The sequence below is a fragment of the Odocoileus virginianus genome, chromosome 28 (assembly GCF_023699985.2).
Source record: "Odocoileus virginianus isolate 20LAN1187 ecotype Illinois chromosome 28, Ovbor_1.2, whole genome shotgun sequence".
In the NCBI taxonomy this organism is placed as follows: domain Eukaryota; kingdom Metazoa; phylum Chordata; class Mammalia; order Artiodactyla; family Cervidae; genus Odocoileus; species Odocoileus virginianus.
Window position 1 is genome coordinate 4,100,566 of NC_069701.1, and position 18,069 is coordinate 4,118,634.

The 18,069-nt window shown below is 39.0% G+C and overlaps 1 pseudogene; it reads left to right on the plus strand.

Moving 5' to 3' along the window:
• The first annotated feature begins 2,740 nt into the window (after positions 1 to 2,740).
• Positions 2,741 to 17,543, plus strand: LOC110142349 (adenylate kinase 2, mitochondrial-like; annotated as a pseudogene).
• The last annotated feature ends 526 nt before the right edge of the window (positions 17,544 to 18,069 follow it).

An 18,069-nucleotide genomic window follows, 5' to 3' on the forward strand; every position in this document is an offset into this window, starting at 1 on the left:
CGGTGTTCAGTCTTTTTAATTGTCCATCTCTCACACTGATATACAACTACTGGAAAAATCATATCTTTGACTATACAGACCTTTGTTGGCAAAGTGATGTCTCTGCTTTTTAATACACTGTGTAGGTTTGCCATTGCTTTTCTTCTAAAGAGCAAGTATCTTTTAACCCTTCAAGAGCAAACCTTAACCTCTATTCCTTTACTCACAGTGACCTTTAGCTTTGTATTTCCTCCTGGTTCCCATTTATTGTTTGCTAACTGGAAAACATTGTTTCCTTAAAAACCCAACTCATCTGTGACCTCTTCTTTGGAAGCCTTCCATGGTGAAACGATCATAAATATTTCCTCCTTTGTGTTTCCAAAATGAGTTATTTTCCATTATTTAGCATGTAGATTGCTCTATCTTACATCAAAAGTAATTTTTTTAGCTTACTTTATTAGATTATATGGTCTTTAAGGGCCAATGTTGAGGTTTAGTCTAATATCTTCCCAGTAGTCCCCCACTACCATCATCCAGCATGAATAAATTCTTTATAAATATACACTGATTTCAGTTTAATTTCTAAAACTCCTAACAAAGATGAGTAATTTCATAACATTTAACTTTCACTATCTATCTGCAGGTGCTTTTATGATTATCTTTCCTTTTGTCACTGATACCTCACTCGATTTCTTTCTGACTTCATGATCTATGGCTTAGAAATCTGGTCTCTGATGTGTTACATTTTCACCTGATCAATTTTGTACCTATAATGATTTAATTAAACTACTGATTATTCACTGGTGTCTATGTCTTTATGCATTTCATATCTTGTTTTATTTATATGTGCTTGAGTATTGCTTCTACTGAAATATACTGAGTAAGAAAAGATGAATCTAAAGCAAAATGACTTTATTATCTTTCTAAACTGTATCTAATTTTATTGATAATGTTCTTTCAAATTGAGTGTGATTTATAACACTGCCCATAGTGTCCTTTAAAGATGACCTTTTGATATGTCCCTCAATTTTGAATTTATAGCCCATATCCAAGTAGTTCCTGCCCAAAAAAAAAAAAAAAAAGGCAGAAGAAGAAAAAGGAAAATTCAGGAACTAGATTGATTCAAGGAGTCTTTATATTCAATGTGGCAATATAGAAACAAAAGAAAAGCCTCAACAAGGAGATGGTACTTGTAACATTTGGCGGTTTGCCCACTGAGAACCAGTCTTAATTAGCTTTATTACCCTCCAAAGAAACAGGCATACTACCTTGTGTGTAGGCACTCTGCCATCAAACAGATGGGTCTGCATGGAGATGCCAAAAAAGCACATATGAACATCAAGCATGGCTCCTAACCATGTTATTTTCAGCTTATAGTACTTAAATGACTGTTGTCCTGCCAATGCCATGATTGCAGGCAAGAAGAGCAAATATAGCAACCACAACCACAGCAACTGTCAGGGACCAAGCAAGAGGGGTTCCCATTTCAAGCTATCTCTTTGACTGTTTCTTTGAATTTTAGCTAATGAAAATGCCTAAAAAAAAAAAAAGAAAAGAAAAGAAAAAGCCTAAAAGTTTAGTGTTCTGGTACCAAGTATGTAAACTCCAGGAAGCACTTTCTTTTGTATACAGATAAACATTGGCAAAGAGACTAAAGTCATCATTTTAAAGGCTGATGAGCATTTTCTAGAGGCTGATTTTTGTTTCTGAAAATAAAATTTCTAATGAAAAAATAGCTACCTAAAAAAGAAATCTCTAGCAGTATATATCTACAAGAACTTCTAAAAGTAACACACACACAAAAAGATGTCATTTTCATCATAGGGGACTGGAATGCAAAAGTAGGGAGTCAGGAGATACATATAACAGGCAAGTTTGACCTTGGAGTACAAAATGAAGCAGTGCAAAGGCTAATAGAGTTTTGCCAAGAGAACGCACTGGTCATAGCAAACACCGTCTTCCAACAACACAAGAGACAACTCTACACATGGACATCACCAGATGGTCAACACCAAAATCAGATTGATTATATTCTTTGCAGCCAAAGATGGAGAAGCTCTATACACTCAGCAAAAAAACAAGACCAGGAGCTGACTGTGGCTTAGATCATGAATTCCTTATTGCCAAATTCAGACTTAAATTGAAGAAAGTAGGGAAAACCACTAGACTATTCAGGTATAACCTAAATCAAATCCCTTACAATTATACAGTGGAAGTGGCAAATAGATTCAAGGGATTAGATCTGATAGAGTGCCTGAAGAACTATGGATGGAGGTTTATGACATCGTACAGGAGGTGATAATCAAAACCATCCCCACAAAGAAGAAATGTAAAAAAGGCAAAATGGTTGTCTGAGGAAGCCTTACAAATAGCTGTGAAGAGAGAGGAAGCAAAAAGAAAAGGAGAAAAGGAAAGATGTGCCCATTTGAATGCAGAGTTTCAAAGAATAGCAAGGAGAGATAACAAAGCCTTTCTCAGTGATCAATGCAAAGAAATAGAGGAAAGCAAGAGAATGGAAAAGACTGATCTCTTCAAGAAAATTAAAGATAATAAGGGAATATTTCATGCAAAGATGGGCACAATAAAGGACAGAAATGGTATGGGCCTAACAGAAGCAGAAAATGTTAAGAAGAGGTGGCAAGAATACATAGAAGAACAACACACAAAAAATCTTCATGATCCAAATAAACACGATGGTGTGATAACTTACCTAGAGCCAGACATCCTGGAGCCTGAAGTCAACTGGGCCTTAGGAAGCATCATGACAGACAAAGCTAATGGAGCTGATGGAATTCCAGTTGTCCTGTTTCAAATCCTAAAAGATGATGCTGTGAAAGTGCTGCCCTCAGTATGCCAGCAAATTTGGAAAACTCAGGAGTGGCCATAGGACTGGAAAATGTCAGTTTTCCTTCCAATCTCAAAGAAAGAATGCCAAAGAATTCAATGCCAAAGAATGCTCAAACTAACATGATTGCACTCATCTCACACACTAGAAAGTAGTGCTCAAAATTCCCCAAGCTAGGCTTCAATGGTAAGTATGTGAACCAAGAACTTCTAGAGATTGAAACTGGATTTAGAAAAGGCAGAGGAACTAGAGATCAAATTGCCAACAGACATTGGATCATAGAAAAACAAGAGAATTCCTGAAAAACATCTAATTCCACTTCATTGACTACACTAAATCCTTTGACTGTGTGGATCACAACAAACTGTGGAATATTCTTAAAGTGATGGGAATACCAGACCACCTTACCTACCTCCTGAGAAACCTGTATGCAGGTCAAGAAGCAACAGTTAGAACCAGACATGGAACACCATACTGGTTCCAAATCAGGAAAGGAGTATATCAAAGCTTTTTTTAACTTACATGAAGAGTACATCTTGCAAAATGCTGGGCTGGATGAAGCACAAGCTTGACTCAAGATTGCCAGGAGAAATACCAATAACCTCAGATATGCAGGTGACACCACCCTTATGGCAGAAAGCAAAGAGGAACTAAAGAGCCTCTTGATGAACATGAAAGAGGAGAGTGAAGGAACTGGCTTAAAACTCAATATTCAGAAAACTAAGATCATGGCATCTGGTCCCATCACTTCCTGGCAAATAGATGGGGAAACAATGGAAACAGTGACAGACTTTATTTTCTTGGGCTCCAAAATCACTGCAGATGGTTACTGCATCTATGAAATTAAAAGATGTTTGCTCCTTGGAAGAAAAGCTTGGAAGAAAAGACAAACCTACACAGCATATTAAAAAGCAGAGACATTACTTTACTGATAAAGTCTGTATAGTCAAAGCTATGACTTTTCCAGTGGTCATGTATGGATGTGAGAGTTGGACCATAAAGAAAGCTGAATGCTGAAGAATTGATGCTTTTGAACTGTGATGTTGGAGAAGACTCTTGAGAGTCCCTTGGACTGCAAGGAGGTCAAACCAATCAATCCTAAAGGAAGGATTTAGGATTTAGTATTCAGCTGAAGCTGAAGCCCCAATACTTTGGCCACCTGATGCAAAGAGCCAACTCATTGGAAAATACCCTGATGCTGGAAAAGATTGAAGGCAGGAGGAGAAGGCGACAACAGAGGCTAAGATGGTTGGTTGGCATTACCAACTCGATGGACATGAGTTTGAGCAAACTCCAGGAGTTGGTGATAGACAGGGAAGCCTGGCTTGCTGCAGTTCATGGGATCACAGAGTCAGACATGACTGAGTGATTGAACTGAGCAGTATGTATCATTGAAACTCAAAAAGTACCACTTGTAGGTTTAAATTTTGACCATCACATATTACTACATTTCCATTTTTTTAAGAAACTCCATCATATATTAGCCAAAGAAATTTCTCACAACCTTAAATTTATAATCTTATAAACAAAACATAAGTTAAAGCCAATTAATATTAATGAAGCACTTATTTTATACACAGCACCATGCTAAGCTCTGTGTGGGATACAGTAAGACGATGGTTCTAGTATCTTTGGACTTTCCATGCAGTTGTAAAGGGCATCCATGATAAGTTATATTTCAAATTTTACAATTGTTTACTGAAAGAAATTATACCCAGTTTAAGGCAGCAGGCAAGATCCTTAAAGGAGGCAAAACTTAAAATAGGCTGAGAAGAGTGGGTAGAATTTACAATCAGTTGAATAGAGTGTGTACAGTTGTTATCTATCCTTCATGGAGGAGATGAAGACAGAATCAAAGGCAGTGAGAATCTCCAGATAATTTAAATGGCTTCTCCATGGCTTTTTGTTATCCTGTTATATAGCTTTACCTAAAATATTCTGATAATTACCCAAATAACTAATCTTCTCAAGTGGATTTCCTACAAAGATCCTATACATCATACTTTGTGAGGGCGATGTTGTCTTTCGTTGCAGGGATGACCACAAAAACCTGTTTGCTTACGTGAGCCTGGCCAGTTCATGAGGGCTCACTACACAAGTTTCTCAATCAGAGATATCTGAGGGCTTTCCAGGGTCACTTCCAACACAAATCCCTTGCTCACTTTGCTCATCTTTACTTTTAACAGAATTATTTACCCCCCTCCCCCAATTCTAAGGAAAAGCAATTTCCATTCTCCTGCTCAGCTCAACAGCATCCAGTCTTGGAAGCTGAAATTTTCAAAACGCCTTAATTGGTCCACATTATCTATTTTCCTGCAGCTGTGCTCCTCTGCTTCTTCAGTTCCACTCAGGACCAGAGCTTTCCTTTTCCCCAAGCCTCATAATCAATGATGTGTCCTCTGATTCTTCCCAGCCTTGACTTTTTCTGACGTCTTGATTCAATAAACTTCTGCTCTGAAAAGGAACGGGCTGGCCCTTAGCGGTGGATGTATAAACTTTAAAGATCCTCTCCACTTACATTATAGCTATCAACTTTGTCTTAATAATCAGAGTGTCTTTAAGTGTAAATGTCTCACAGTAGGCATTTATCCTCCTTGGGGGAGAGAAACAATGGAATGGATTAAAATACAGTCTCTTCCCTAAATGCTAGGATTGAATTCACCTGGCAGCTCCCTACAAAAATTAAAAAATAACTGCTCAACAGGCTCATGTATTATATGTTTGAATAATGGGAAATGTTAAACAAAACGTCTGACTCATGGTAGGCACTCAGTAAATATTCAAAGAATTAGTAAATTAATTCCTTTCCTTTCACATGCTTATTGTAACCTTACAAAAACCCTGTTGCCTAGTAACAACTCAATGAAACTGTTCCTGAGCACAAGATAGGATTATAATTCATAATTTATAAATTATGCTTTCTAAGTATATTTATAAATTATTTGCAAAATGTAGCATTCAACTTTTAACTTCTTATAGCAAATAGCGAGTCAACTGTGAATATTAGACATTTAAGAAAGGTTGTGTGTGTGAGTGTGTGGTGTGTTAGTCACTCAGTCATTTTCAACTCTTTGCAACCCCACGGACTATAGCCCACTGGGTTCCTCTGTCCATGGAATTAGGTTGTTATTCATTTATTCAGGAAATATTACTTAGACACTCTGTCAGGATTCGTGAGGTTATGCTGCAATGATAAATAGCCTGAAAGCTCAACAGCTTGAAACAATAAGTGTTTTACTCACACTATTATTTCATATGCATAAGAGGGTTCTGTGGCCGACTCATAAGAGTGTTCTGCTGACTGTGGACACTCATTGACCAGTTTGACAGAGATTTCATTCACCTTATTCTTCCCTGATCGCAGATGCAGAGAAAACAGAGATAGTTATGAACCAAATACCAGTTCCTAAAGCAATTTCATGGAATGCCACATGTCACATCTGACAAAATTTTATTGGTCAAAGAAAGTCATATGAATATGGATGGGTTCAATAGACAAAGGTATATAACCCTTCACATTTGTAGTACCATAGGAAACAAACTGGGCTTCCCTTGTGGCTCAGCTGATAAAGAATCCACATACAATGCAGGAGACCTGGGTTCGATCCCTGGGTTGGGGAGATCCCCTGGAGATGGGAAAGGCTACCCACTCCAGTATTTTGCCCTGGAGAATTCCATGGACTGTATAGTGTATGGGGTCTCAGAGAGTCAGACAAAACTGAGAGACTTTCACTTTCAGGAACAAATCAGGATATAAAAAGTATATATAAAAGGTGTTACTGAAAAGTAACACAGTCTTCTACAAGCATGCAGTAATTTACTTGGTCTGATGCACCAAGTTACAAGGTAAATAAGATGAACTTGAGCTATTGCTGATCGTTACCACCTTCCGGGAATTGGGAATCACTTTGTTTCTCTGTGTCCTCCCCACATGAAAAAATATCTGTTCAATCTACGACTGTGACTAATGATTATGATTATGTTTACTTCACAGGTGTAATCACAAAATAAACAATACTCTTTTACAATGAAGTTGAACAGAGCAAACACTTGGGTTACTAAGGCCTAAGTGTAGAGCCTATCTAGATTTTCTCCTACTCATTCATCCCAACAAGGTTCACTGTAAGAAATCGATATAGGAGACAGACTGCCCTTTTAACTGCCTGTGTCATGCCCCCAAGTCCCCTCCACTTTGCTTTCATCCTCTCTACCATGCTTCCTAAAACTCTAACCAGATCTGGAAGCCTGGAAAATAAAAAGCCTCAATTGCCTTCCTGTCTTGTCTATGGAGATTGTCAGTGAAACTAGAGGTGCTAACAAAGAAATGCAAAGTGCTGCAAAGTATCAAGTGCTACATAAATTTAAGAATGATTGTTATGATAAACCCCAAGAAGTGTGTCTCTATTAATGACAAAGAAGACAGAAGAGATTTGGGAGGCAAAACTTCTGATCTGATAGTTGTAAGAGTAAATATATATAGTCTGCTTTTTTCTTAAGTGAAGTGAAAGTCACTCGGTCACCTCCGACTCTTTGCAACCCCATGGATTATACAGTCCATGGAATTCTCCAGGCCAGAATACTGGAGTGGGTAGCCTTTCCCTTCTCCAGGGGATCTGCCCAACCCAGGGATCAAACCCAGGTCTCCCACATTGCAGTTAGATTCTTTACTAGCTGAGCCACAAGGGAAGCCCTTTTCTTAACTATTAGGTCTAATTAAGTTTTTTCTAATTTTGTTTTAAACTTAAGCTCCTGTTTTCTTCTGAGTATGATCCTTTCTATCAAAGGAGTCACTTTGTTCTAGATTCCCCCCAAAAATGCCTATCAAGTTATGTTGGGACTACAAGCTGGGTGGAGCAACAAGGTTGACCTTACTTCAGTATTCTTGCCTGGAGAATTCCATGGACACTGGAGCCTGGCAGGCCACAGTCCATGGGGTCTCAGAGAGTCAGACAGGACTGAGTGACTTAACACTTTCACTTTCACTTTAGAGCTGTTACTTAGGAAGCCAGACTTGGCTGAAGACATTATGCTACATTGGGACTACCATGGGATTTGAAGTCAAGCTAATATACTTCTGAGAACAGATTCTGTTGCTCATCACCAAATTTCTCACCGAACTTCAGATCTTTTCTTAAAATGGAGATAATGTCATCTATCTCATATTATCAAAAGAGTAAAAACAAAAAAAAAAAACGGAAATCCAATACCACAGGAAAATGCCTAGCAGAGACTCTCCCTCTCTCTGTTGGTGAATGACATGGACCCTCTTCCTGCTATTTCCCGCCCCCCCCTCAGAGTATGTGATTTGTTTCACCTTTATCTATAGTCCCTGATTTTATATGAAATATAAAAGTTATGATTATCTCAGGAAATGCTTTAATGGGTCTATAAACAGTAGCAGTAAATGATAACTGATAACCAGACTCAGGATGTTATCTCTCTCTGAGGTAATTTGAATTTTGAAAGGGGATAAAGTCTTAAAGAATTGATCTCATGTAAGTGAGTCCTTTACTTTCAACTTGCGTAACCCTGAACTAATCACTATATATCTTTGCCCATTCTAAGCCTCATATTTTTTTTTGAAATTTTGTCTTGCTGTTGTTTTTAGCTTTAACATGATGAACCAAAACTTGGTTTTCTTTAAAAGTAAATTCTACCAGCCCTAACCTTCTGTAGTTTTTATTGTGAAACTTCAAGTAATAATAAAGAATGAAAAAAATATTTACCAAATGCAAAACCTGGGCTATGTGATTTAAAAAATCTTTAATTCTCAAAGAATTTCTGAGTCATGATTAATTTGCAAATGAGGACCTTGAGGTTTAGCAAGAGTTAAGAGGCTTGCCTCTGTTGACAAGAGGAAGAGACAAACTTTAAACTCACACTCATCTAATTCTCCGGGTGGAGCAGTGGGAAGGAACCCACCTGCCAGTGCAGAAGATGCAAGAGACGAGGATTCCATCCCTGGGTCGGGATGATCACCTGGAGGAGGAAATGCAACCCACTCCAGTATTCTTGCCTAGAAACTTCCATGGACAGAGGAGCCTGGTGGGCTAGAGTCCATGAAGTCACAAAGAGTCAGACACAACTGAACAAGCACAGGCGTCTAACTCCAAAGACTTTGCTCATTTCACCAGGAAATACTCCTCAATGGGAAAGCCTTTTTGGCACCTATGAAATTACACCATTAGGAAGTCAGTATTATCAAGACCATTTGTTTTATTGCAGTTGTCTGCACACCATCATTTATAAACTCCTAGAGAGAGACATGCATACTTTAAGTTCCAGCACCTAAGAAAACTGAGGGATCAAGTATGTTTTCAGTTGGGGTTTTCAACAGAATAGAAGACAGAAAGAGGAGGGAGAGAGGAAGGGAAGAAGATAAGAAAGACGGAAGCAATCATTTCTTACTCCTTATGAGCTTTGGGGATCTTACTTTGCTGGGCTGGAATAACAGCTATCTGAGAGCTATTTATAGATAGTCATTCTCTACTATAAGCAAGATATTGTGAAATTTATTTTGAGAACTGTTTAAATTTTTTCAACTTTAATACCGTTTCCAACTTTATGACACCATACACAAGAAGGTATTTTATGCTAAAAGGAATGAGAACGTTTTCCTCTATGCTTTTAGGTTCTGTATTTGAGACATGCAAATTAAACTGGCAAAAGACAGTTTAAGAGGAGAAAGGCATACATATTTTATGTACATGGAGACTCTACAGAAAAGAAGTGAAAACCCAAAGAAGTGGTTAGACTGAGGGCTTATCTATCATTTTAAAAAGAGCAACATGGGTGCGGGATGAGCAGTGAGAGGCTTCGGAGGCCACCAACGTGCCTGAGGCGGCGGCACCAACTCAAGAGTGTCCCAAGGCATCCGGGCCACCTGGAGCCGGCAAGCGTTCCCAGGCACCCAAATCTACTGAAAACTTCTGTTTCTGCCATTTGGCTACTGGGGACATGCTAAGGGTCTTCTGGCTCAGAACTGGGAGAAAAGCTGCAGGCAACTATAGATGCTGGAAAACTGGTGAGCTGGTCACAGAGCTCATTGAGAAGAATTGGGAGATCTCTCCATGTAGAAATGGTATTCTTCTAGATGGCTTCCCTCAGACTGTGAGGCAGGCAGAAAGGCTTGGTGACCTCATGGAGAAGAGGAAAGAGAAGCTTGACTCTGTGATTGAGTTCAGCATCCCAGGCTCTCTGCTGATCCAGAGACTCACAGGAAGGCCCCAGAGTGGCCATTCCTACACAAGGAGTTCAACCCCCTTAAGGCGTCCATGAAAGATGGTATCACAGAGGAACCCTTGATCTGCCGATCAGATGATAATAAGAAAGACCTGAAAATCCACCCCGAGACCTACCACACTGAGACCTCCCATTGGTGGAGTAAGACAGTAAAGAGGCTCCGCTCTGCCATCCACACATCCCAGACCCGTGATGTCCTGTTTGCAGCATCCTAGCAGCCTTGTCCAAAGCCACATCCCAGAAACAGAAGGCCAGGCAAGACCACATCACTGCTCATCACCGCATGGCCTGGTCCCTGCCCGTAGGTGCTGGGCAGAGGGGAGGGTGGTCAGGGTAAGGCTGGAGGGGAGGAGATAGAGGGTGCAAGATGGGAAGAGCATCAGTGCTGCGGTGAAGCAATTTCTTTCACATGAAGCCAGAGTCTTAAAATGTATAGACAAAGGGGAAAATTAATTTTTAAAAACACTAACTGGATGGTATAGGTAGAAACAGAGATGTAGTATTATTTCTAAGGAATCACATTTTCCTTTACTCTGGACTGGTGACAGTATTTCACAAAGCCAATGCCCTAAGACTTCAGCTTTTGTCATAGCCTCCTGCCAACCCAGGTGTGCGGGAAGTCACACTGTTGCCTTGCAGCTTGGATCAGGGCGGAAGTTGACTACTAACCCTGGTTCCCCATAGCCTGAGATCAAAACATCATCTTCACATTTGAAAGGGACACAGAGTGTGTTCCTGGGGACAGTGGCTCAGCTAATCCAGTTTACTGGCATCAGGTGGGCCAGGCTGATGTCTCTCCCTCCCAACTCACCACTGATTTGCCAGCCCACCTGCCCTCATGGGTAAGCTCACAGCAGCCACCCAGCGTACATCACAATCCTACACTCCTGCCTTCTTCCATCCACGTCATGCGAAAGGACCCTTTTTAACAAATGAGCAAGTATCCTAAGCAACATCATCCAAAGATTGTCCTTTTCATCCTCAAATCATGTGACTGACATCACTCAACAGCACTGGGATGTATCATTTTTCAAGGAGGTATTTTCTTAACTGTCCAAATGCTGCCTTGTTTGGTCCCTAAATCAATAAAGTGTGCTAGAAGTTTGTGTTAAAAAAAGAAAAAAAGAGCAATAAGTTGCGGAAGATGACTAGGAAATGTATGGTAAGTAAGGGTTGTTTAGCAAGAGGTATCCTACAGACTCATTTTAGTGCTATCTTAGGTCTTCCTGTTATGGGAGAGGGAACATTTTTACACATGGAAATGTATATTACCTTCATAAGGGGAAATTTATGTCCTTCTTTCAGGCAGAAGGGTGGAGGGCAGCAAGCTTCTGTTTGCTGTTTTTCAATTGCCTTGGACTCAAAATAATCCTTATGACAAAATGGCATTTTTTTGGAGGGTGGAGTATTCTGATCCCCTTTAATGCCAATAAGGTTTTGGAATATTCGAAAAGGTATTGGAAAAGAACAACAAGGTCTGTTAGAAAGTCTAGAGAGAATGGGTGTAAAGAAATGTTTTCATTCTCTATTGGTTGCTATGTTGAGTATACACTTTCTGTATCAAAGTTATTTAAAATAATATATCCCTCTATTTAGCAACCAGAGAAGACATTGGCAACCCACTCCAGTGTTCTTGTCTGGAGAATCCCAGGGTCGGGGGAGCCTGATGGGCTGCCGTCTATGGGGTCGCACAGAGCCGGACACGACTGAAGCAACTTAGCAGCAGCAGCAGCAATTTAGCAACCCTACTTCCTGGAATATATTTAGAGGCAATAACCAGATACTTACACAAATATGTGTCTGTATATTGTTAATCAAAGTCAATTTTATAATAGTAATAAACTAGGGAGAAAACTAAATGTACATCTATATATGAATGGATAAAGTATTATGGCCAAACTATGAACTAGGTATCTACAATATAGATCTTTATTTATTGGCATGACAGATGTTTTTGTCATATAATTTAATAAAAACATGGGCTATAAAATATATATATAGAGAGAGATAGATAGATAGATATAGATATACAGCATGACAGTGTAAATTTTACATTAATAATATCTGTCTATGCAATTTTATAGGGAGATATCTATATTCACCAACAACTAGCCATGATAATCTTCAGTTTATTTTACTTTTTAATATTATGTTAGTTTTTCGTGATTTATAGGTGTTATTTTTATTATTGGGAGAAAAAGCTATTTTAACTAGGAAAAATGTGTTTTGAAATATTAGGAAGTATGAAAAAAATTTGATGAATTTTTAATAAAATAAACCTTGGGAGATTTGAGAATAATTGGATTCACAGTAGTCTCCCCTTGTCTGCAGGGATTAAATTCCCGTACACTCAAATGTTTGCGTGAAACCTCAGACAGTACATAACCCTATGCATACTGTTTTTTCCTATACAGACTTGGCTATGATAAAGTTAATTTATAAGTTAGTCACAGTAAGGGACTGTGACTGAATTGCCAGCATCACTGCTCTTATGCTTTGGGACCATTATTAAGTAAAATACAGGAGCACTGTGATACCACAATGGATCTGATAACTGAGATGGCTTCTAAGTGTCTACTTCACATATACAGCATGAATATGCCAGACAAAGGAATAATCTCAAGTGGAATGAAGCAGGATGGTACAAGATTTTATCCAGCTACATAAAATTTTGTTCAATTTAAAATACGAATTGTTTACTTCTGGAATTTTCCATTTAAAATTTTCAGACCAAAGTTGATCATAGGTAACTGAAATCATGGAAAACAAATCTGTGAATAACAATGGAACACTGTAAAAAGTTTTGGCTTCCCAGGTGGCACTAGTGGTAAAGAACCCACCTACCTAGACAGAAGACATAAAAAACATGGTTTTGATCCCTGGATAAGGAAGATCTCCTGGAGGAGGGCATGGCAACCCACTCCAATATTCTTGCCTGGAAAATCCCAGGGACAGGGAAGCCTGGTGGGCTACAGTTCATAGGGTCACACAGAATCAGACAGGACTGAAGTGACTTAGCATGCACGAACGCTCTGTAAAAGATTTAGGTATGTTCTCAATATCAACAAGAACTTGAAATATTGCCGCTGTATAACACACAACTCTGAAAAACAGATCAATTTCACAGTACATCTCCATAGAGAGTGAGCAGAGTGTCAGAACAATGGGGAAAACTCTTGACCTTCAGCTCCATCCTCTTTCCTAGTTCGCATGTGCATGCCTGCTAAGTTGCTTCAGTTGTGTCTGACTCTTGTGACGATATGGACTGTAGCCCACCAGGCTCCTCTGTCCATGGGATTCTCCAGGCAAGAATAAGGAGTAGGTTTCCATGCCCATCCCCAGGGGATCTTCCCAACCCAGGGATGGAACCTGAGTCCCATGTGGCTGTCCCCTTGCACATGGATTCTTTACCACCGAGCCACTGGGAAAGCCCTCTAGTAAGTTTATAGAATATCAAATAAAATCCCATCACATGGGTTAATCAAATGTTTTGCTATTAAGTGAAAGTCCAGGGACTTTGCTGGTGGTCCAGTGGTTAAGACTCTGAGCTCCCAGTGCAGAGGACCAGGATTCAGTCCATGATCAGGGAACTAAACCCCACATGCTGCAACTAAGAGTTTGCATGCCACAACTAAAAATCCTGCATCCCACTACTGACCTTGTGCAGCCAAATAAATAAATATTAGAAAAAAGCAAGTCTAATATAGTAGTTTCCAACATTGCTCTTCAACTAGGATGTGATTTTTATCTTGTGATGCATTTTGAAAAAGTTGATCTCTCTGTCATGACAATAGTATGAAAAAAATTGACCTACTCCTTGGGGTTGTAAGTAGGAAATTTGAAAAACAACAGCAATAGCATTAAAACATCATTCCAAATTTTATTTGTAAGAGTGGAATTGTTTAAGTGTTTTGTAAAACCTTATCTATAACCCAGCCTACAGGAAGGTTTAATTTTCTCCATGATGTTTACTCTGGATCTCAGGTGTGGTCCTACTCCTTTCCCTGTCATTTTACTATGCGTGTGTTCAGTCGCTCAGTTACGTCTGATTCTGCAACTCCATGGACTGTAGCCTGCCTGGCTCCTCTGTCCATGGAATTTTCCAGGCAAGAATATTGGAGTGGGTTGCCATTTCCTACTCAAGGAGATCTTCCTGACTCAGAGTTGGAACCCATGTCTCCTACATTGACAGCTGGGTGCCACCTGGGAAGCCCAGCATGGAAATTCAGGTTAAAGACCCCAAAACAAATGGTCAGACTTAGAAACATTCAATCAGGTTACCTATTTTATTTCTTTTAAACAAAATAAAATCTTTACAAGAATGTTAGCATAAATATCAACATCATACTTCTTAAAGCCACAGAAACACGAGAGCTGAAAGGCACCTTGTGATCAACATGAGCTCAATCGCTTCAGTCATGAGCGACTCTTTGTGACCCCATGGACCATACCCCTCCAGGCTCCTCCGTCCTTGGGATTTCCCAGGCAAGAATACTGCAGTGGGTTGCCATGTCCTTCCCCAGAGGATCTTCCCCACCCAGGATCGAACCCGCGTCTCCTGTGGCTCCTCCACTGGCAGGCAAATTCTTTAACACTGAGCCGCCAGGAGGCCATGGAGAGTGTCAGAAATTTATGGTGGTGCTTGCTTTGGCAGAACATATACTAAAAATTTATAGTAAATGAGACATCAATATAAAGTGTAAATCTCAGAAGAACTTCTTTGCCACTGCACAAGTCCCAGTTAGCATCCACAGTATCCTCTTATTGGGCCACTTTTTCGTAAAATAAGTTCTGTCCTCACCCTTTACATCAGCACTTCCAGGATTTCTCGTCCTGGAATTTCACCCTTGCCCATGCCCTCCCCAATGTGGGGTTGAACCGTCACAGTGCTGGTACAGCCAATCTTCCCCTCAATTGGTTGTTCCTGTCAAGCTGTTGTTAGCGGAGGAGTCTGCTTTTTCTGTCTCCTCCCTTAGTCACTGTGAAATGAATACAATATGAGACTAGCTGGTTTCCATTACTCTGCTTTCTTCATTCTGAAACAATGTATTGCTTTTCTCACATATAGAGCTCCCAAGGAAAGCATATATGCCTGTATCTTAAACTTCTTTTGGCTATTTGTTCTTGCTGCTCAGTCATTAACTTGTGTCTTAATGTATGTTTTGCAGCATTTCAGGCATCCCTGTCCTTCATTATCTCCTGGAGTTTGCTCAAATTCATGTCCATTGAGTCAGTGACGCTATCTAACCATCTTATCCTCCGCTGCCTCTTTCCCTTTTGCCTGCAATCTTTCCCAGCATCAGGATATAATGCAGTTCAATACTGAGGTATATATTGACTTAAATTAAACTGTTTATTAACTTCATCTATTTCTGTGGAAGGTTTTACATAATTTAACTGATACTTAACTCTCCTTTCCCAAATATTGTTTTAATAGGACAAGAATCTTTGGGGGCAATTTTAAATTGATTCAAAATACTTTACATTTTAATAATTAAACAGTACTTTCCACAAAGTGAATTTAGGATCTTGCCCTAGTCTCTGAAGAAATATCCTCAGAGGAATTTAATTAAAGGTAACCTATTTCCCATATATTACATAAAATTTAATTAAAGAATCAATCTCTGCTTTTGACTCAAAGGGTTTGGGCCAAAAGAATTAAAAACCCACATAACTTTAAAAAAAAAAAATTCTAAAACTTGATGCTTTGCATTCACCAGAGAACTACATATTTTTCTCTTTTTTGATATACATTATCAACAGTAGACCAATTTCACATTACTATTACAACATCTGTACCACGAGGTATTGTTGAGTCCTTTTGTTATCCATTTAAATATGAAGAATCGGGCTTCCCTGGTGGCTAGGTGGTAAAGAATCTGCATGCTAATGCAGGAGACACAGGTGTGACCCTGGTCCAGGGAGATCCCACTTGCCGGGGAGCAACTAAGCCTGCGCCCCACACTGCTGAGGGGCTAGAGGCCGGGGCGCCCACCGAGCTCCCCGGCGACCACCGAGGCCCACGTGCCCGAGAGCCGGGCTCTCCAGCAAGAGACGCGCCCACAGCAAGAAGCCGCACCCCGCACCGCCAGCGCAGCCCCTGCCCACGGCAACAGGGGAAGCCTGCAAAGCAAGGAAGGCCCACCACCGCCAAAACAAACAGAATGTTTAAAAAATACGTAACTATGAAGAAATTAAGATCAAATTGGATCGATAAGTCGGGTAAAGTCACCCGTACACACAGCAGAACTAGAGATTCTAATGTAAAACCAGGAATCCTCCCATTACATCAGTACCCAAGAGAGTCACCTACCATGAGAAATTGGTCTGTAATATTTGTCCGGATGGGATGCCACAGAATATGAGCCAACCAACAATATGTAGATTCTAACTCACTGTCATCTGAGTTACAAGTTTAATCATCAGATCTTTTGGTCTGCGCCCAACACAGCTTAACTGCCTTGTGCTACTTATTCTACTTCTTTATTCCTCTGCCACTTAAGTTTCTAAATGTTCAAATACTTTTCAGTTTCATCTCCCAATATAACCAGCTTTCTAACTCCTTTGTAAATTAAACCTTCAGATTCTGCATCTAATTCTAGTAGCTCTCATCTCCATGCAGTGTTTTTTTCCAGAGAATATACTATCCCTTGCAGTCTTAACCTGACAGTGAACTTGAGTAGGAGGAAAGATGACACTTACTTCTTTAAAATATATACAAATTTCTGCATATTTGAATATGTGCAAGTTCTTAAGTTTTAATAATTCTTTGAGGGAAAATTTTTATTTTTCATAAAAAACACTTAATTTCATCTTAGTTGTAAGCCAGTGTTCATCATGGTAGGAATATTGGGGAGCTGGAGAGAAAGAAAGCATTGCTCAATATATATGCGAAAGAAATTAAAGAAAGAAAGGCAGAGGAATACATTTTTCACTTATTGAAAAACATGTTTTGAGCACCTACTGTGTGAGACACCGTGTATTACTTTATAGAATACTTAGCAAATTACTTTCAAAAACATTGTCTAATTCAATAGTAATTAATATATTAAAATTTGAATATTTACTAATGAATAAAATCTTTTAATGTTACCTTATTAGAGTTCCTAGATTCAAAATTGATATAGGGAAAAAATAAATCTTAATAGATAATGAAGTTTGCAAAAAGTGATTGCTAAAGCTGAACTCTTGAAACTGGATCCTGGCAAACAATTCTCAGAGGTATAAGGTACAGCTGTGCATTCAAACCTGAAATCACTACATCAGCTAATTTTAGACTATACTTATCAGTAATAATGGTATGTCATTGTTCTCATTTTTTCATTTTATATTACCCATAATTCCTGCTGTGACAGCTAAATTGTTCTCAAATTTAGCATAGTCAAAAAAGTTTAAATTACACATGTGTATGATATTGTTTCTAGAACTTAAGAAAATTGATGATGATGATGATGGAGAGCTTACTCCTGACTTTTGACAAGTTTAGATTGAACTACAGCCAAAAAAGATTTTCAAAGTGTATAATAACAGCGCTTTTTAGATATACAAGGAAACGATTTTTATCACATTTAATGAAGTCCTCATTCACTGGGAATAAACTGGATATTAATTATATGTATATATATTTTATGCTACTATTATATTTATTACTCTTCTGAGACTGTCTTAATGAACATAGTGGAATAGTAACCTAAAAGACTCAAATTTCCCATCTTATGTTTCATCCAGAGAGGTTAGCCAATACTAGGAATAGTTTCACTCAACTTTGTAAATTTTGGTTAATTACTTGTTTTGCTCACCAGCTGCACACTATTTGAGGGTCATATATGTGAAAGTAAGAAAATAAAGACAGGATTGTAGATGAAGTCCAACTGATCATGTGTTTCCCCTGTCCCATGATACCTCTCATTAAAATCTACTTACTTTATTTGGGCTTATTCAATTGGTAAAAAATCAGAAAGAATAACATCTGAGAATTTTACTTACTGTGATTATAAACATAT